This window comes from Taeniopygia guttata, chromosome 15, assembly GCF_048771995.1.
Source record: "Taeniopygia guttata chromosome 15, bTaeGut7.mat, whole genome shotgun sequence".
NCBI lineage: Eukaryota > Metazoa > Chordata > Aves > Passeriformes > Estrildidae > Taeniopygia > Taeniopygia guttata.
This window is the reverse complement of record NC_133040.1, coordinates 1,496,777-1,516,979: the sequence shown is the minus strand read 5'-3', so window position 1 is coordinate 1,516,979 and position 20,203 is coordinate 1,496,777. Positions and strand designations below refer to the sequence as shown.

At 44.7% G+C, this 20,203-nt stretch overlaps 1 protein-coding gene across 9 annotated transcripts in view; it reads left to right on the top strand.

Annotated features, from left to right (window-relative positions):
• The window catches only part of MTMR3 (myotubularin related protein 3), a 74,325-nt gene that overhangs the window by 11,158 nt on the left and 42,964 nt on the right, over positions 1 to 20,203 (top strand). The window contains exon 1 of one of the 9 annotated variants that reach the window (XM_072935963.1): positions 592 to 673. The exons of 7 other annotated variants lie outside the window; for them this stretch is intronic. The gene's annotated coding sequence lies outside the window, so the exon portion shown is untranslated. Of the gene's footprint in view, positions 1 to 591; positions 674 to 15,174; positions 15,267 to 20,203 lie in introns of those variants that run through there. One more of the 9 variants, XM_030285918.4, reaches the window with a different exon arrangement.

Below are 20,203 nucleotides of genomic sequence, written 5' to 3'. Positions count from 1 at the left end.
CTTTGGTGAGTATTGTTGAAAGATTTGACTTAGCAGAGTTTGTACATGTTGAAACAAATTTGATGGCTTGAAACTTGTCTGAAGAATCTGTTGCTTGCTAGGTGACTCCTGAAGGGCTGTGACCTCTAAAAATCATGATTTGGTTACTTAATTTTTTTAAATAACATTATAACCAGAACTCAGAGATTAAAGAAAGAACAAACTGAGAGTTTATTGTATATAAGAATGTGAAAGAGAAAGTGTGAACTTTCCTGTGGAGCTGGGAATCCATAGATCATGCTGGGTGAGTGACAGCACAGCCTCTACAAGGAATTCAGAGCATCTTTGCCATGTTTTAAAAACTTGTTGCCTGGTGCTGATCTGTTCCTCCAACACTGAGCTTTTGTAACCTTTAAACTCTAGTATAGGGTAAGCATTTATCCTGTTAAAACCTGCATTTGTTTGAAGAGTTAACTCCTGCTTGTTCACCTCTGTCCTACATCTCTAGATCTCAGTTATTTAAATACCAAGGTGTGTGTCACTCAAAACCTACCTACCCAGTGAGTTCTTCTTTAGCAGAAAAGTAAATGAGACCTGGAGTGAACAAGCAGCTGTGCCCACCTTGCTACACCTTTCTCATTCATCAGTTTTGCTTATGGAACTGCTAAATCAGGATTTAGGAGTTGATCTGCTGGTGAGTTTTTGTGAAATCCTGGAAATTTCTTGAAATATTTGAGATGACTGTCTATCCCTTATCCTGAAGTGAAATATTTTACATCGTATCTGATGGCAGTTTTACAGGTGTGCTTTTTGGGGAGGAATGGGGAAAAGTCCTTACTGATGTCTCATCCACACAAAATAGGCTGGGTGAATGCTCTGCCATATGCTGGAATATCTTAAAAATGAAGTAGGTTGGATGGAAGGGTCTGAAGGCTTCAACTCTGATGTAAGGAATTAATCTTTTAGTTTGTCTAGTTAGGTGTGTCCTGCTTTGAAGCCTCACTGAATTTTTAAGTGGAGAAGTAGCAGATTTGTTTGGTGTTACCCAGTAGGCTTGAATTATATCCATTTTTAGTACTTTGAGATCGCTTGGTGCAAACCTTTCACAGAACTGGTGCTCTTACTGAGCTGCTGGAGGGGCGTTAAGTTCATCACAATTCCAGTGTTGTTCTCTCTCTTCCTTCCAGTGCTTTAACTCCTTGTCACAAGTGACAGAGTGACAGTGCTCCTTGCAGACCCATTTGAGGTAGAAATCAGCAGCTTCACCTGTCTTGTGTCAGCCTGTTGCCTGTTCAGAGTTTAACAAGCAGTCTTAGTGCTGTGCTTAGCATGACTACACTGATACTCCAAAGGGGATTTTAACCCTTAATCAGGCTTGCTGCAAAGTGAAGCATTTAACAAGTGTTTTTGCAGTGCTTTGCTGTGTTTCTGTGGTAAAAGGGTGCCTCTGCTGATTGTGCTGGCTTAGAGCAGCCTTCACTGGGCACAAAGCTGTGAAGGATTTCAAATTATCCTTCAAAAACGTAGCTCCTGAAACTGTTTTGTATCTGAGGTATTGCTTCAGATGTACTCGAAATTTATTTTGAGTAGGAAGTGGAAGCAGGTGCATTCCTTTTCCTCAGAGCTTTTATTAATTGTTAACTGAAGCAGTTGAATTGCTGGATTTTGTTTAGTATTTGTGGTAAGATTTGATATGTTGCTTGATAAACATTAATGTGTTTTTGCACAGATTGTGCTTACTCCTTGTGGTTTTTGGAGTGGTGGGCTGTTGGATTTGTGGATCTTAAGATGCTTATGTATTTAATTCAGCAGTGAGAACTAATTCGCTGAAACTTCATCCTGGAGAGTTACTTAGTAATGGTGTTTGTCCCTGAGCTGCAAAAAATAACGCAAAGGAAATTAGCAAGGTTAAATGGAAATTGTAGAAAACACAAATGTATCTATTTCAGAGCCTCGCTAGACATAATAAAGCCTTCAGTGGTTACTGTGCTCAGGCACAGAGTCCTCTTTCCCTATAGAATCAGGACTAGCAGTTCTTATCTCCGAGTTATATTTGAGCTTGGCTGTAAGCAGAGTGATTCCTCTGAGCTTCCCATGAAGCGCCAAGGTGTGATTCCCTCCCGAGCTCTCCCAGGGAGCCGAGCATGGCTGGGTGTGCTGGCTGTGAGTTACTGCAGAGCACTGGCAGCCCTCTGCCGTGGGATTACATATCCGGCTGGGAGGTGAGGCCACTCTGCCAGCACACTTAATCTATTTTTGATTTGTCAGGATCTCAAAGACAGAAACAAAAAGCACTTTGTCCTGGCTGCTCTGGAAGACTGACACTTGAATGGCTCTTTGCACTGTCTATTCAGTGGTGTTGGAGCACTGCTCTGCAGTGAGCACATTGTTGTGTGGCAGTCACTCCTCTGGGTAGTTCACAGCCTCCCTGAGCATCTCAGAGCAGCAGATTCACATGAGCCACTTGTTTGACCAGCTTCAAGGTCAGCCTCGCAGCGGAATTCGGGAGACTTCCATGGCAACTGGTGGCCCTTCAGCACAGTCAGTCTGTGCCAGAGCTGACTCTGCTGCCTTCAACACCCCCTGGCTGCTGGAGCTCCTGCCCCTCCCTCGAATGAGAGCACAGTATCACTGGAGGTACTTTTTCATCTGAAGAAGATTCAGAGGATCTCTGGAGGTGTGGTGGTCTCTCCAGAGAATCATTTAGGCTTATTTATGCTTTATTGCTGGGATAATCTGACAGAATATTCTGGAAATATTGCAATCTGTGGTCTAGTTATTTTTTAAAATATTATAATAAACCTTTCTTCAGAGCTTAATCCAAGTGTCAAGATACAGGAAAAAACCCTGAGTCTTTACCTCACTGTATAGTTTTCCTGTGGCCATTTTCTGAAGCTGTGATTGTCAGGGCTTTTAATTTTTCATACATATGAGAGCTGTGTGAGAATTTCCCTCATACTTGCAGGTGATCATGAAGTATTTGATTTATCTTCACATAGTTGAGCTTGGTGCTGTTTAGGTTTCTGTTTGCATTTACCTCAGTTAAACAATAATAATTAACTCAAAGCATTGAACTGATGCAGTTACATTGGGAGAACAAACCAGTAACCATAATGCAATAAGCATTATTGCAACTTCCTGGTAATGAAAATTCCAGTAGCAGAGTACTTGTTTTAATTTTTAAGCTTTGGGAAAATAGTGGTTGTGATAAAGTGACTTTATAACTGACTTTCACTTAGGCAGCTGCTTAACACTAGGAAGAAGCTTGGGGTGTGAGGAAGAGCTGTGGTGGCTTTGTTAATAGAGGGAATGTCTGAGCTCTTGCTCACATTTGAACCCCAAGCTGCAGTGTGCAGCTATATTTTTAAATGACTGATGCTTCCCCAGACAATCTGGATGACATTTTTTACTCCCTTCTAAAGAGTTTTAAGTGTTTTTAAGCTGGAAACTCTGGAGTTAAAGACACTTGAATGTTGCTGCCCTGTTCTCCCACCAGACCACGCGGCCGAATCAAGTGTGTGTCTGTCTCCTGAAGTGTGTGGTGAAAATAGGTAAGAGCTGCTCACTGAGGGATAGAATGTGGGACTGCTGAGAGGAGACAATATCTGACACAATCTGCCTGTTGGTGAGGAGAATCTGCCTTCAGGTCCCAGGGCAGTTTTTGTATGCAGTTGCTGTGGTCATGGCACTGAGGATGCTTCCAGGAGAGAGCAGTCTGCCTTAGCTGTGCGTGGCTTTGGCAGTTTCCTTGGCAGGATTGGCAGGAGAGCCTGGTTAACCAGCACAGCTGTAGAAGGAGCACAGCTGCAGCCTCTGAAGGGCCTGTGAGCAGCCCTGAGGAACCTGGATGTGTTGTGTAAGGACAGCTCTGACTCAGTGGGGAATGTAAGCACGTGGTTCAACTTCAGCAGTATCAGTGTACAAGCCAGAATGAGCTCCCAGCCTCAGCAGTGAGGGCATCAGTTCAATCCCATTGTCCTCTTAGGTGGCATCATACCTTAGAAACGTGGTTCCTACCTCCTTCTGTGTTGTGCACTGATTGTTGGGTACTGAGGCAGCTGTGTGCTCTGCTGAGCAGCTGAAGGGTGAGTGGGCACTGCCTGCTGGATGAGCACCTCGGGCTGCTCAGAGGCTCAGCCATTCCTGCACACAGATGCTCCTTACAAGGTGGTGCTGCTCCATACCAGCTCAGAGGCTTCTCCCATGACAGAAAGTTGCTCCAAAGTCAGCTTTTCATAGTTTCTTGCTGAATTTTCTGTCAGCTTTACAGATACTGCCATGAGATTCATATCTTAAGTATTGGTATTTTGAGCAGTTATTGAAGAATTGAAGTTGAATGCTTGTGGAACAATAGTGGGTTTGCAGGCTGGGATAGATTAATAGTATCATGGAATTGAACTATAGTATTAACAGAGCCATTCTAAATATACTGCAGCATTGCACTCCTGACAGTGATTGTGATGCCAGGCCTGGACTATGAATACAATCCTCCATGTGCACACTCATGTGAGAATGACAGGACAGCACGTGCTAGACTTGAAGATAGTGTTTCTTTCCATTTGATAACAAGTGTGGCACGATTGTCCTTTGCTGAGTGTTACACAGACTCGGTGCTCTGGGGCTGTCCAGGAGTGAGTGCAAGCAGCAGGGTATGGGGGAATCTTTCCCTGGAATGAGAATTTCTGCAGTCCATGCAGAGAAATCTGCTTCTGTTGTGCCATTCATTGGCTATGACATGTCAGGGAGAGAGTTCTGGTTTTCCATCTGCATGAGAAGTCCATTATCTACCTTTGGTCTCCCAGGCCTTCCAGTTTTTCTTCTTGCTTAGTTTTTTAGCTGGCTTATGTAGTAGTTTATTCCTCATTGGGCAGGTTGTTAGAGGGGAACACCTGGTAAATAATACTTGTAGGCTCTGTAATGAATTAGTGTGAGTTGTTCAAATGTCTGCTGCTTTCTTACGCCTGACTGCTCCTCCTAATGTGAAGGAAGTATGGGGGTGTTCTGGACAGGAAGGAACGTGTGTCCTGAGAGCCAGACTATCCTAAGGGCACTGCCAGGCATGGCTGTCCTGGTAGCAGTGAGGATGGACTTCACAGTGAGGAAATCAATAACATACCAGCTCTAAACACCTTCTGAAGCTGCCTGAACTTTTAAACATGCAAACTCTCCAGGCAATCTAGAGCTGGTTTGTTATTGCAGGCAAATGATGACCTGAAGGACACTTTGGCCTTTCTTGGAGTTGTTCTCACTACCGGCACTAGAAGGAGATGTGTGTTTTCCACAGAGGAGTGAACATGTACTTGTAGCCAGAATGCAGCAAATTCTATAGTGAAGAGCATTAGTTGAAATGAAGTGGAAGTGAGGCAGCCTGGAATGCCAAAAGATGGGATTGCTAATAACTGATGAAGGATCTGTACCTTGCTTCAGGTTTCCATTTCAGCAGGTGTCCTGGGGTTCTGTTGGAGTTTAATAGACAGGCTGACTTAGTAGCAGAGACAAATGGTGACTTGCAGTGGGGTTGACACCGTAAAAGAGGGAAATGTGAAGAGCTGACATGCTCTTACTGCCTTGATTCCCATACCTGTGCAAGGCCCGTACATTAAATGTGGGCTGCCAGAAACCTCTCCCTGCTGTGGGAGCAGAGTGACAGACTCCAGTTCCTCGCTCCTGCTGCTTGAATTCCTGATTTCTCTCTTGAGCTGTCAGAGCAGCCTGCTGCCTTGCTCTGGGAACAGCACTGCTGTAGCTGTTGAGTGAGCAGTGGAGCCTGAGTAAGTACCACTGGCTGTTTCTCAAGTCTGACATCACATCCAAGAATTAGATGGCTCTCTCTCACCATGGGGATAATGAAATAATTCCTACTGTGTTATTCATTAACTCACATTTCATTCAGTGGCTCCTAAGAGGATAACGAGTACGTTAGAGGTGAGCTTGCATAAGACTTTTGACATCCTTTTGATAAGTTAAGTAAGAGTTAAAGCTGTGGCAGACAGAGCGTGGCACTGGGGCCTCACTGAGGCAGGTGGCCTGTTCTGTGTTACACAGACTGACTTGTGAGCTAATTTAGTGGCTTTTTTTGTCAATGGCTTCAAGAAAATAGCCTGCTCTAAAGTTGCTGCAGAAATAACTGCTGGTCAGAGCCACATGAGCTGGGCTTCCTTGTACCAATGGCCATGGCTGTTGATGAAGCTCCCATGCCAGCTGGGAGTGCAGGTCTGCTCTGAAGGCTTGCCAGGGGTTTGTCTGTGCTGTGCAATTGAGCCAATAAACTAATATAAATAAAGATTAGGCTGCTTGTGGGAGGAATGATGATTGGATATTCAGGTGTCTAACAATCTGTTTGATCTTTTGAGTATTACTATGAGTGTGCTGACATCAGTAGTTCATCCCCACAGGTAATAACTGAGGTAATTCTAAACAGAGGCTGCAGAAGGATGGGACACCTGAAGAAATCCAGAATTTCCAGGTGGCCCAATAAGATTTTAAATTACCTGGTATCTGTAGAAGCACTGGGTGAGGTGGCTTTATCTGGGAAGAAGTTGTAGGTGATGGTCTGGTGAGTCAGGCTGGTGCCATGCTGGAGAGGCAGGTGTGTCCCTGCCTGGCTGTGGGTTGTGGTCCTGGCTAGGAAGCTGCTGGGACCCTTTCCAGGTGTGTGTAGAGTTATGGTTTGGGTGCTGAGTACACAAGTCCAGGCCTGAGTGCTCGACTCTGCTGCTCAGACCCCTGGTAATGGAGTTGTATTTCCAAACACAGAGCAGGAATACTATAAAAATTGGGAGTACTTAAAAAACTGAACTCTGGACATCTGTTCTGGGCATAGAAGATCCTTCTGATAGCTTGAGCTCGTACAATCCTTAGTTTTCCAGCCTTTTAAAAGTCCATTAACATGCAGAACAGTGTAGGAGCTCAGGTGAGTGCTGTGGATCTTTAGCAGAAGAGGTGCCATAAAAGGAGCAGTGCAAGAAGGTCTGACCTGCTTCAGGACTCCACACTGAGTGCAGGGTTTAAGGAAAAGGACTGTGTTCAGGGAGTTTTGTCCTCCCCAGATCACTGGGTCAGGGTTTATGGGAAGAAGAAGATGGAGAAGGGAATTAAGGAACATACATATTCCAAGGGAGGCTGAGCAGAAGCTTCACAGGTGATCACAGTGCTTGCATTTCCTAATGTGTAACCTTCACCCATGATTTTTATGTAGGGCTGCTTTAGGCTGCAACTGCAAGTTGATTTCCATGTCGTGTATGAGCAGTGAAAATACCTGCTGGGTCATTAATGCAGGGCTTGGGCTGTCAGCTTTGCCTCCCTTGTTTACTCATTGTGCAATTCCATGTAACAGCTTAGGCCAAAAATCCAGCACTGAGCCTGTCAGCCTGTCAAGGATCCCTTCCCTTACAGCAGCACTTCCACACCAGTGCTCTGACTTTCTGAAATATGTGAAATAGTGAAGTACCAGAACAGGCCACTCTGTCCTACCTATTCTTGCAGGTTCTGTTTTTCAGCACCCAGCTCAGTAACAACTGGAAAAGAGAAATCTTTAGTTCAAGCCTCAAGGTTTTCAGGCTGAACATGGAAGTTTGGCTGTAGGTGCTGGTTCATGGTGCCATTTTTATTTTGGAGGCCTTTCCTATCAGGGAATGCCTGTGAAACAGTTCTGTCAGCTGTACCTGGAGCTGATGCAGAGATGTCACATCTCTAAGCTAATGACACAGAAGTGGTACTTCTAATAAGCATACATACCATGGATCCTTGTTTTTCCTTGACAGACTCTACTAAGCTTCCAGCTAAGCTTTCCTGCATAAAAATGAATTCTTCCATCCAGGAGAGGAGTTGGGCTATTTTTTGGCATTTGAATCTAAATGAGCAAAATTGTGCTGGCTCTGAAATGCAAGACCTGAATGCTGAGGTTGTTCCTGCAGTGAGCTGTTATTTATCTAAATTACAGATGCTTTTTCATCTCAGCTCTGAGCATTCGCTTCTAGATTTGTCTTCACATGTAGATTTGTGTTACATCAACTGCATAACCTTCTGAAATAAAGGCTTACAGTAAAAGCAAGGCGCACTTAAGTATTCTGAGCATTGTTCTTAGCCTTGTTTTTTTGCTCAGAGCATGAAGGTTTCCTTTGCCTTCGAGTATTTCTCTGAAGCTGGTTTCAGATTCCAGCTTTAATATTGGAATTGACTGTCAGGAAAGGATATGCCTGGTGATCCTCAAACCTCAGCTGGACGAGTCCAAAGAACAACTGGATGTAATGGAACTGTGCCAGTGGAGGCTTGCACTCCCTGGTGTGCTGTTCTCCACTCATTCCAATTGTTCTGGATTTTTTTTTTTTCTTGCATATTTATTGATCTTGGTTCTTTGTACGTTCCCATTTGGACTCAAAGGGGCAGCAGTAACTTCTGTTTGTTTTATAATTGGATATTCAGCCTTGTTTCTGTGACATAAATCTGGTGGGGAATTGGTGTCTCTGGAGGAAAGCTTTCTGGGAAGTTCATCCCCCTGGATCTGATGGCAAGTGTTACTGCAGGCAGCCTGGAGAGTTACGGGAAGGGGAGAAATTCCTGCTCTCTCTTGGTTTGGATTTTGACCAGAAATTGCACCTCATAAGATGTTTGAGGAGGTCCTTGAGTACCTGAGCAAATGAAGGTTCAGAATTGTGTTTGTTGGTTTTCAGCAGCTCCATCCTGTGTGTGCAGCACGAACCAGGGTGTCAGCTGAGGTCAGAGGGTTTTGCCATTTAATTTCATCAGAGGAAAGGCAGTAAGGCAGGACCCAAACCCCAATGTTAATTGCTCCTTATTTATGTTGTAGCTACTTTTTAAAAATTTGCCAGATTTACTTTTTCACTCCAAGCAAATAAACCTTGAATATTTTATTCTCATGCAGACTTCTCAGAGTTCATGTTTAGTAAGTACAGGCTTGGTTTTGATACTCAGGTGGTTACCAGAGGGTGCTTCAAATGGAATGATAGGGACCAAAAATAGATTGATTTAGTTGATCTTAATTTTACTGTGGAGTGCCACTTCTGTGTATTTAATTGAAGTTCGAGATCTGCAAGTCACAGGTAAGAGCTGCAGTGTTACAAATGTGACTTGTGCTATCTTCACACCTTTGGGAAAGCTCATGGATTAATGCAGACATACTCTTGTGCAATTTAAAGGGGACATAGTAAACTTACTGTAAGGATGGTTATAAATCTTTATGTTAATTAAAGAAAGGTTAAGTCCTGCTGGCTGATAATGATTTAAATGCAAAAATTGAAGCGGAAAACTGCAGTCTTCTGACATATATATTTTTTAGAATCTGGAATTAAATGAAAATTACCTTCCCTGATGCATCCATAACAGAGTGAGCTGTGAACTGCCCTGACTTCTGCAATGCCTGTGGGAGAGATGTGAATATGTTGTGTTTGGGTAATGTGATGAAGAGCCCAAACCTTCGTTTCTTTAAAATGATGATTTATCTCTTAATTGCAACCAAGTCTTTCTTAGTAAATTAGGTTTGTTTTGAGTCACACAGGGAAGGAGTGAATGTTCTCTAAAGGATAAAACACTTAAATGACTGCTTACATTCTTTGTACTATTATTCTTCCTTCTCAGGATTTGTTCTGTCTACCAAAAGGATTGAGTTTCTGTAAGGAAGATAATTGAGAGAGGTTTTAAATAAGTGTCTGTATATACTAATTTGTTGTGCTTTTGAAAAGTTTTTTTTTAGTGTACAATAAGATACTGGAGGAATATCTCTTCTAGGTAAAAACTGATCTGCTGTAGAAAATTTGGTGTGATTTGATTTAAGTGAGCAAGTAGAAAGGGAAATCTTCCTGTTCCCCAGAGAAACTCATTCCTGTTGGAATCACTGTTTGGATGGCAGGATCGACCGAAGGAGGTACAGGTACCCTATAGAATTAATTCCCTTTTCCAGTATCTGCTGGTACCCTTCTATGGAAGCTTGGACTTCAATGGATTTTATCTTTAAATAAGAGAAGGATGAGACTGTGGCTGTGAACGGGAGCTCTGTCAAACCTTATTTCACTAGTAGAGCTGCAGTCTGTTACAGAACTCAAATTCAATTCCAGCTGAAACTCTGTGTTTTGATACACATCCATGCCTCCAGCAACCACAAACCCTTCTTTGGTGTCTCTGCAATGCCTAAATATATTTAACTTTGACTTTGTGCTGTTTAGTTTTTTAGAGTAAGCATATTCTGTTAATCCAAGTAAATTCCTTCCTGGCACTGAAGGGCTGTGCAACTACAGTGTAAGTGAACAAGCCTGTGTACTTTCAATATTATGGAAGTTGTTGTGGAGAAAGTATTTTGGGGACTTGTCCTGACTGAACTCGGCCTCCCTGGGCAGCCTGGAGACGTGACTTCAGAAAGTGTAGTCGTTCTTGCCTTTAACACGTTCAAGATTTGAACACTGCAGAGCAGCTAACTTGATTTAGTTGATGGAGGACTGTTGGCTTAAAGATACATAGAAGTAGAAAAATACATGTTAGAGTCAACTGGTTCTGAAGCAGCACTGTTGTGTCTCTAGAGGAATGCATAGTGCAGTGTGACAAAATTAACTGCTCTATTAAAGAGCTCAGTACTTCACACCAGATACTACTAATGTGTGTAATTGATCTTCCAAACCAGCTACGGGAATTGAAGCCCATTAAAACATTTCTTGAGGCGATCACAAGAGCTGCAAGACTCCTCCATGGGCTCCTGCCTCCCACATCAAAGGGCTCTGCTGCTTCAGTTCCTGATGGCTGCTCTGCTGAGGCTCTTGGTGAGATGCAGTTTCACTGCTCCTCACGAAAGCTGGATGTTCAGACAGCTCCGTGTCCCTTTCCCATGTGCCTTCATGCGCAGGATGCTCTTTTAGATTCTTTTTCTTTGCCTGCTGTTTGTTTGAGGTGAAGTCCATCTCCAGCTCTTAATTTAAGTGCAGCTAGTGAATGGAAACTAGTATTTTGCTGTTACATTTCCTGCTTCTGAAATTAACTGTGACTTTCCACAAGTGGAAAAAGATAGGAATAAACAACTGTCTTAATACTTGGAAGATACTGAGGCAGTTTAACTACAGGAGGGAAAGTATTTGCTTTTCCTCTTTTTTCTTTTTGCTTTAGTGAACAAATGAGTTCTAAATTCTAAGTCCAGGTTGGACACTGGGGCTTGGACCACCCTGGGATAGTGAAAGGTGTCCTTGCCCATGGCAGGGGGTGGACCTGGATGAGCTTAAAGGGCTCATCCAATCCAAACCATTCCATGGTGCTGTGAATCAGCTGAACAGGGAAATGCCAGGAAACAGCAGGTATGCTGGAGGCAGTGTGCTGGTACATTATCCAAACCAGTTTGTCCCTTGTGATCTCAATGCAGGAATTAACAGGAGAAGGTGTCTGAGTCCTGAGTATGTCTTGAATTCCTGTAGGGAGCCAGAGCTCTTCCCTGCTGTGCCTGGCTGAGGGCAATGCCACTGAGAATCTTCTCCCTCTGTAGGTAACTTGACTGGAAACTGCTGAAAGTTTAGAGATGCTGGAACTGGCAGTGGGCTGATGGAAATGCTGGTTGTTCTCCCTGGAAGGAGTTGCTGCTCAAGTGCAGGGAGGGCAGGACCCTGTTCTGGTAAATCTTGGGTGTGCCTGGAACTTGCTGGTTAAATAGGACCCAGCAGAAAGCTCTGTGCAGTCCCTTGAACTGCTGAGCTTTCCTGACACAGCTCTTGCTGATCCCCTTATCATGGACAAGCACACTTGGCTTTATCTCCTCCAAATTTGACTTTTTCAATATTTGCAAAAACAGAGCTTCTGGTGAATGGTGAGTGCTCCTGGCGGCTTGGCAGCCTTGTGGGTGATGCCCAAACAAGTGTGTGGACTGCTCTCTAGGAAACAGCTTTTTGTGAGCCTAGAAAAGCTATTCTGATCCTTGATTAGTTCCTGAAATGTGCCATTTAGGAGGTCACTTCATCAAAAGGGGTTGCTTGTAGCTAAATAAAGCTGTCTCTCAACTTAGGTCAGCTCTTTCAATGTGATTATTTTATTCTGTTCAGGATTGTTTTGCATGGACTAATAAGGGAATACCTGAACTCAAGGCTTTGCTTGGTTTGAATTAATTACTGTTTTATACTGTAAATAATGCTGTGATCAAACATACTTGTCCCCTGCCATGGGGATTGAGGAGACTTTGAAGGGAAGGGCTCTTCATCCTCAGGTTCACAGATTCTGGCAGAAATACATGTATTACTCCTAAAAGCCCCTTCAATTCCCTTCAGTACAGAATGCAGTCGTGTGATTGACAGCTCTGAAGTGGATCAGGGCTTTGGGAGGGTGCTTGGTATCTGAACTGTAAACTCTGCCATTCAAACTGAAACTACTTGAATATTTCACAAAGAAGTGAGCAGGCTAAGAGATGAATGGACTAATTTCTGCAGGAGCTGAAGTGATTCTTAAGCTGCCTCCAGTTCTAGAAATCTGAAATGTCTTGCAGTTTTTCATGCTGTGCAGCTCTGGAAGCAAACAACATCTACAGCACTGCAGAGTGGTGGTTCCAAGATCAGCTCTCTTGGTTAGTTTTGTCTTGTGTCAAGGAGCTGGAGTATGCCATGATGGGTCTGAAATGCCAGAGTTGTGTAAACTAAGGAAGCAGGGGTGTTTTGTTTGGGAGGAGTATGGGAGCAGTACCCTTTCTGCTGGCTCACCATGCTTCAGGGAATAGCAGCATAGCCTGTTGTAAAGCAAAACCGCCTTAATACCACATCAAAAAAGGCATTTCTGGAGTGTGCCACAATTTTACCAAGTGCTGGGTTAGTTTGGAATATTAACTTTTCCAGTCCTGTAAGGTGATCCAGTGTGACTCCTGGAACACGGAGCCTCCTAATGGCTTCTGTTCCTCGATGGAGGCAGTGAGGGCGGATGTGTGGATCTCCCATGGCCTCCTTGACAGGACAGGTCTTTTTAATGCCAGTGAAGAATTAATGGATTAAAGCTTTACCCATAATTACATTGTGCAAGGTGTGCAAGCAGAGAAAGGGATATCTTGTTCTAGGCCTTGAAAACAGCAAACAGACTTTTGTGTCCTGCCTGTCCTGGGCTGTGCAGCACAGTAGTGCTGGAGAGGGGGTTTTATCACAGTGTGGAGGGACAGGACACAGGGAATGGCTTCCCACTGCCAGAGGGCAGGGATGGATGGGATATTGGGAAGGAATTGTTCCCTGTGAGGGTGGGCAGGCCCTGGCACAGGTGCCCAGAGCAGCTGTGGCTGCCCCTGGATCCCTGGCAGTGCCCAAGGCCAGGCTGGATGGGGCTTGGAGCAGCCTGGGACAGTGGAAGGTGTCCCAGCCCATGGCAGGGGTGGCACTGGATGAGCTTTAAGGTCCCTTCACACCCAAACCTTCCATGATTGCCAGGCCTCTGAGGGGACCAAAGTCCCCATTAGGATCATCTTGTAATAACTTAGGCATTTGTTTCTCAGAGCATGAATAGATTATTAATAACAGGTATTTGCTATTTAAAAAAATTGTCTTACAACAAAAGCATCCAGTGGTGTTTTGTAAAAGAGATTTTCAAAGTTTTATGCCAGAAAAAGTGTGGTGAAAATGAGGTCAACTGAGGAGCTGAGAGCTGTAGCTGTGTTGTTGTCCCGAGGAAGTTCAGGCTGGGAGAAAAGTCTGATGGGAGTGTATCTTGAAACTCCAGAGGAGCTTTCAAATCACATTTGCTTCTTGATTCTTCCTATTTTCAAACTCTTCTTTTTTTTTTTTTTTATTCCTTATCAGTGCCTGTAGTGTTGCTGTCAGGAAATCCCAGCAGGTGAGGAGCTGTCCTGGGCAGCGTGGGATGCTCCTCTGCTGCCCCTTCCTGCTGCCAAGGCCCTTACAGGAAGGTCTGAGCTGCAGCAAGATGTGACTGGAGGAGGGAGGGGGGATGAAGAAGTGTTTTGGGAGGATGAGTAAAACCTGGGAGACTTTGATTAACAGCCACTTCTCCTTGTTTGCTGCCTTCCTTCTAGAAAGGCAGAAAGAGGGGAGGGAGTGTGACTCATGGCAAATGGGCTGTGAGGACCTTAATGGAAAAATGGGAACTGCGAGGAGCAAATTATTCCCTTCTTTCTCCATTATGCCTTTTCAAATGGAAACTTCTGCTGCCTGATCTAACCTTGCTGTTTGTTTCATAACTCCAGCCTGACATTGCCCTGCATTTCAGTCTCTTTGGTTACCTGTTGGCATAAATCCCCTTCCCAGCACACCTGGTCATCTTTCCAGCTTAGCATATCCACAAATCCACTGGGTCTGTGTCCTGTCAGCTTCCATACTGAAATCCAGATTCAGTTCCCTTCCTTCCAGGATTCTCTACAGTTCAGACTGATCTGTATAGCTGTTGGTCCTTGGTAGCTGTTCCTCCTCTGTCATGCACATAAAATGGAGAAATTTGGGGTAATTGAAATAAAAGGAAAATTATAGACACGGTACAGAAGATCTCTGATGGGTAAATTGTATCCTGGCTTATGTATGAATAATTGCAGCCTTTGGATCCCAGGGTTTTATCCAAATGAAAAAGGAATTAAAAGAAAAGAGAGCCTGAAATTCTTTTTTTGAAAGAAAAAGTGACATTTTGTTGTGGGTTTTGGTTTCAAGCTTGCTGTGGTCTTTTGACCTGGGTTGTTTTGAGATCAGTAAAGGAAAATACTGACGTAGAGTCTTTTATTTGGGAGCACTTTCCTAAAAAGCCTCTTTTTTTTTTTTTTTGGAATAATTAGTACTGTTATCTTGGCTAAATTTTTTTTTTTTTAATTCTAGACATCAATTATTAAAAAAAAAGGATCTTTCTTATTGCAAAATCAAATTTTTCTGTACTGTCTGTTGCTATCAGACCTCCAGAAGTGCTTCTCTTGCCTTCCTCTGCCATTCCAAGTTCTGCTTTTCTTTCAAGAACTTTTTTTGCTTTAACTTTGAACTGTTGCTTCTGCATTTATTTTCTGAAGAGTGCAAGAAGTGATCTTTAACAAATCTGCAAAGATAATCAGCTTAATCAAACTGCTTTAAAAGCAGATTAATGCCTCTTCTGAGTGGGAAGATGAAGGAAGCCCAAATGCCGACCTGCCATTAGTGCATGAGTCAGTGCAGTGACAGATGTTGACAAAACTTTTCTGATGCTTTGGACTCTTCTAATTAATTTTATTCTTCACTCATAAAAGCAGAGAGAACAGAAAGTGGAATGAGACCTTTTCAAAATGCTGTGATGCAGGACAGTTCCATTGGTGCTGTGGGAATGTGGGATGTTCTGTGTGGCTGTTCTGCTCTCCCTGTCAGGTATTTGAGTTTGGCTGTGTACATGCCTTCATATCCAGCTGCAGTGATGTTATTTCCTGCAGGGAAGTGGATGATGGACAAGATGGAGAGAACTGGGGATGTTCAGCCTGGAGAAAAGGAAGCTCAGGGGGGACCTTGTGGCTCTGCACAACTCCTGACGGGAGGGGACAGCCGGGGGGGTCAGGCTGTGCTTGCAGGGAACAGGGACAGGAGGAGAGGGAACGACCTCAGGCTGGGCCAGGGGAGGCTCAGGGTGGATATTAGGGCAGATTTCCTGATGGAAATAGTTGTCCAGCCTGGCACAGCGTCTCAGGGCAATGCTGGTGTCCCCATCTCTGGAGAGACTTAACTGTGAGTGTGATTCCTAGGGACATGGGTCAGTGGTGAACACAGTGGTGTCAAATCAATGGCCTCAAAGATCTTTTTCAGCCTTAAAAGTTCTGTGACACATGGCACTAAAAACCAGAAAATGCCTCCCTGAGGATCAGCTTTCCTTCTTCTCCATGTGCACATTTTCAAACTTTCTATTAAGGAGCAGCCTTGCCCCATCCAGCCTCAGGAGTGGCTGCATTCCCAGTGCTCCCATCCCTCTGTGGTTTCCAGCTCGGCCACCAGCTGACCACATCCCCCAGCTGGTGGGCAGCTGATAGCAGCACTGTGTTCCTGCTCCTGAGCATGTTAAGAGTTGTGTAAAAATAGCAGGGAAAGGAAGCTGAATCCACCAGGAAGAACAGAAAAAGGAGAGAGGAGGAGAAGAACAACCTGTGAGCTAAAGTGAGCAGGGAGCAGCCAAACCCAGAGGTGATGAAAGAAATGGGGGGTGTTTGGTAATCCCATGCAAGAGAAGGTTCCCCTCATAGCAGAGCTGGGGTGAGTGGGAACAGTGATATTGGGAAGTTCAGAATGTAAACAGGAATGCAGAACTTCTCATCAAAAACCACACTTGCATCATGTTAGGTTGGGACATGGTGTGGCACAACTGGTGTGGAAATGCCATATTTTGGCAAAGGGAAGGGAAAATATATATTCAAAATAGTCAATTAGTAGGAAACCAGCTGCTTTTGGTTGTGTTTGTTTACATCTTTATGAGGCTGTCAGCTAGAGAAAATCTGGATTTGTTTTTCTCCCCAGTTATTTTTCCCTTGTGCCATTTCCATGCTTATCAAATCATGGCTCTCCTGCTTTGGCTGATAGAGCCTTTCAGCAAAGAAACTGTAGAGACAACCTTCCAGTCACCTAATTAAACAAACATGTTGATTGAAACTTCTCCAGAGTGCTTTTCCTAGCAATTTGCCAATGTTTTATTAAAATAAATGTCAAGAAAAACACTGTCACAGGCTCAAATAATTTAGATTTTGGAGTTCCAGTAGTCCATCACTGCTCAGAGTAGGGCTGGCTTTGATGTAGGATTGGGTAGCCCTTGGAATCCCAGCGGTTGGGGTATGGCCAGGGATAAAAGTTTTACAGTTTGGAAACAATTATTTGGAATTTCCCCCTCCAGCTGTACTATTACTTGTGTTTCACTGTATGATTGATATACAATGCAAATACTCTACTTCTCCATAACTTCTTCCAAGAAAAGAAACTGGAGATGAGACCTTTGTGCTGAGTGTTCACCCAATGCCCAGGTTCCCAAAATAGGCACCAGAGCAGGATCTTAGAGGATGACTTGAAAGAAAAGTGTTCTTGTTCTCATCCCCTTCAGTCCCGGAGCAGAGTGTGACATGTTTGAATTGGGCAGTGACAGGATGTCCTTGGGCACCTGTGCTGGAATCAGGGGAGGGGGTTGTGTCCTGCCCAGGTGAGACCCCACCTGCAGAGCTGCCCCAGCCCTGGGCAGGCACAGGAGGGACCTGGAGCTGCTGCAGAGAGCCCAGAGGAGGAACCAGAGATGCTGCAAGGGCTGGAGCCCCTCTGCTCTGGAGCCAGGCTGGGAGAGCTGGGGGTGCTCACCTGGAGAGGAGAAGCTCCAGGGAGAGCTCAGAGCCCCTTGCAGGGCCTGAAGGGGCTCCAGGAGAGCTGGAGAGGGACTGGGGACAAGGGATGGAGGGACAGGACACAGGGAATGGCTCCCACTGCCAGAGGACAGGGATGGATGGGACATTGGGAATTGGGAATTGTTCCCTGTGAGGGTGGGCAGGCCCTGGCACAGGTGCCCAGAGCAGCTGTGGCTGCCCCTGGATCCCTGGCAGTGCCCAGGGCCGGGTTGGACATTGGGGCTTGGAGCAGCCTGGGACAGTGGGAGGTGTTCCTGCCCATGGCAAAGTGGAGTGGAAGGGCTTTAAAGGTCTCTTCCAACCCAAACCATTCTCTGCTCAACCAAACCAGCTCTGAGAGTGTGACAGTCCAATAAAGGTGCTGCATAGCCCATCCTTAAAAGACACACTTGATTTAGTGAATGGATCCTGTCTCTTTTCATCTGTTCTCCTTGTCTTTGCTGATGGTGCTGAATCTCTTCTGTTGCTCACACAGCTGAGGTGCTGCAGAGGAAGTGGTGGGAACACCTGGAGGGGATGGCTGCGTCCCTGTCCTGCGGGGCAGCTCCCTGGGACTGCTGGGATGTGTTAATTAAACAGCTGCTCCTGACCTTGGAGTGCTCCCATCAGGACTTGCTTTGAAGAGGGCCAGCAGAACTCATAGCAATGTTTCTTCTTACAGGCAGCTTTTCCCCTTATTTTGGCAGAAGTTGTTGACTTAGGAAGTGATAACATTGGAGGTTCTTATCAGAGCCCAGCAGCCTTGCAGCAGGAATGCTGATGAGCGTGTTGGGGGGGTTTGCTGAGCTCTGGCAGCAAGAAAGCGGAATTGTTAATGCTTATATTGGAACATTTTTGTCCTGTTTTTAAACTTCTTGACTAAACTCTTGAGATTTGGTGGCTTCTTCCAAGCCTCATTAAAATCAATAAAAAGCTTGTTGTAGATTTTGTGAAGGTTTTTTTTTTTTCCCTCATTTGGACTGAAACCACACAAAATCAGTCCAGCTCCTGCACCCGAAATGTGTATCTTGCCTTTTGAAAAGCAAATACATGGCCAGAACACTGTCTCTGAGGAGTCATTCTAGAGTTGTATAGTCTGCCTTCAGAGCTTTTTTTTTGTTCATTTAAAAAACTTGCTCCATATTCCCTTCAAGGATGACTTTGTATCAACAGGCAGCTGTGAAGTTGAACTTGTTGCATGCTCAGGCTGGTAGCTCACTGTCAAACTATGCCCATTCCCACCTGGGTGCTGGGATTGATTATCGACCCATAAAATTATTGGGATTGGTGTTTGGCATGTTGGCTGAGAGAGATTTTTTTTTAAATAGAAACAAAGTTGACCTCTGTTGCAGGTAATGAAATGTTGCTTTTAGAAACTGTTTTATGAAATGGTAAATTGAAGTTTAGCTGAGGGTTTGGACAGCTGGCATCAACACAGGGGCTTTCTGTTAGAGCATATCCTCAGCTCCCTGTTTGTGTAAATACTGAGATTCCCTAAGGTGTCCATCATGTGAGATGGTAGAATTCCTTTTGGTGCATATCACTTTGTATTAGAATCTTAAAATCATGAAAATCCTGCATGGGAAGGGACCCACAGGGATCATGGATCCATCCCCTGTCCCTGCCCAGACCCCCACCAACCCCACCCTGTCCATCCCTGGCAGCGCTGCCCAAAGGCTCCTGGAGCTCTGGCAGCCTTGGGGCCGTGCCCATTCCCTGGGCAGCCTGGGCAGTGCCAGCACCTCTGGGGGAAGAACCTTTCCTGCTCTCCAGCCTGAGCTGCCCTGGCCCAGCTCCAGCCGTGCCCTGGCTGCTGTCCCTGTCCCAGAGCAGAGATGGGAGCTGCTCTTGAGAGGAGCTGCAGCCTCTGAGGAATCTCCCCTCAGTCTCCTCTGCTCCAGCTGAACAGTCCTGGTGTCCTCAGCCCCTCCAGACCCTTCCCCATCCTCATGCCCCTCCTTTGGTCCATCTCCAACAGCTTTAGATCCTTCTGACATTGTGGTGAAACTGTCCCTGGCACTCGAGGAGAGGCCACCCCAGAGCAGAGCTGGACAATCCCCTCCCTCACCCAGCTGCCAATGCTGGGCGTGGGGCACAACTCCTTGAAATGCACAATTTTTGATGCACATCTTCCTAAACTATTTCATTCTATCCTGTCAGTCCTAAAATTACATCTCCTTTTTCTGTGTATTACTTCTTTTCCTTGTCATAATCTATGAACTAAAGGACACAATGAACACAAAATACAAAAGTATTTTACTTCTTTTACCAGAATGTGAAAATTATCAGTAGTTGTGGCACATCAAAGTACAGGCAAACTATTTCCAGCAGCAGGATTATATGGTGGAGAAATTGGACTTTCCAGGCATATCCAGATGCAGTGTGCTACTGGGAGAGTATCCAAGTTTCTGTGAAGAGCAAACCTTTGGATACAAGGCAGTGGTGTCCCATCAGTTTGGCTGCTTGTGTGCTTTAGGAACAATGGAGTTAGTCAGCAGCTTTCAATTTTAGTGTTTGGGTATTTTAGCATTAAACTTTAGGTCCTTCTGATGCCACAGGAGGTATCTGTTTGTCTTGTTGGAATGACTGTAGGAATGAAGCCAATCAGATATTTTCTCCATCTAATTTTTGACAAATGTATATTTCTGGCACACTACCTCTTTTTTGATGCAATAAATGCTTGTACAGTACTTGAAAATTCAAAGGAAAGGTCTTGGCAAGAGGCATCATTGCTGATCCCTGAGATTTTTGCACCATTTGACCGAAGCACACGGGCAGCAACCACTGTTTGGGGGTCTTCATTGGCTTTCTTGGGGCCAGAAATGCCAATTGCAGTGTAAAATTAAACCCACTTTGAAGATCAGTGTAAATCCTGTTGGCTCTTCTATAAAACTCTCTCCTGTAGCTCGTATTGTGAAGTAATTTAGGCTTTGTTTACTCATTTATGAAAGTTCTGAATTG